Source organism: Arachis stenosperma, chromosome 1 (assembly GCF_014773155.1).
Source record: "Arachis stenosperma cultivar V10309 chromosome 1, arast.V10309.gnm1.PFL2, whole genome shotgun sequence".
Classification (NCBI taxonomy): Eukaryota; Viridiplantae; Streptophyta; class Magnoliopsida; order Fabales; family Fabaceae; genus Arachis; species Arachis stenosperma.
In genome coordinates this window covers 114,690,033-114,690,583 of record NC_080377.1, presented here as the reverse complement: position 1 = coordinate 114,690,583, position 551 = coordinate 114,690,033, and the positions used below count along the sequence as shown (strand labels likewise).

The 551-nt window shown below is 40.1% G+C and overlaps 1 non-coding gene across 1 annotated transcript; it reads left to right on the top strand.

Annotated features, from left to right (window-relative positions):
- The first annotated feature begins 443 nt into the window (after positions 1 to 443).
- LOC130953275 (small nucleolar RNA R71) lies at positions 444 to 551 on the top strand. Its single transcript, XR_009075450.1, has one exon. It is a non-coding gene; the product is annotated as a small nucleolar RNA R71 (small nucleolar RNA).

Here is a 551-nt window from a genome sequence, read left to right as displayed (position 1 = left end):
GAGAAATTTGGGTGATTTCTCCAAGAAGAATTATAGGTGTTTCCATAGGGTTCTCCTAGGTAATTCACCTCTTCCATTGAAGGGTTCTCAGGATCATAAGCTTCTTCTTTAGATGAAGCATCCTTAGTACTGCTTGGTGCATTTTGCATTCCAGACAGACTTTGAGAAATCAAATTGACTTGTTGAGTCAATATTTTATTCTGAGCCAGTATGGCATTCAGAGTATCAATCTCAAGAACTCCTTTCTTCTGACTAGTCCCATTGTTCACAGGATTCCTTTCAGAAGTGTACATGAATTGGTTATTTGCAACCATTTCAATTAGCTCTTGAGCCTCTGTAGGCGTCTTCTTCAGATGAAGAGATCCTCCAGCAGAGCTATCCAAAGACATCTTGGACAGTTCAGAGAGACCATCATAGAAAATACCTATGATGCTCCATTCAGAAAGCATGTCTGAGGGACACTTTCTGATCAATTGTTTGTATCTTTCCCAAGCTTCATAGAGGGATTCACCATCCTTTTGTCTGAAGGTTTGGACTTCCACTCTAAGCTT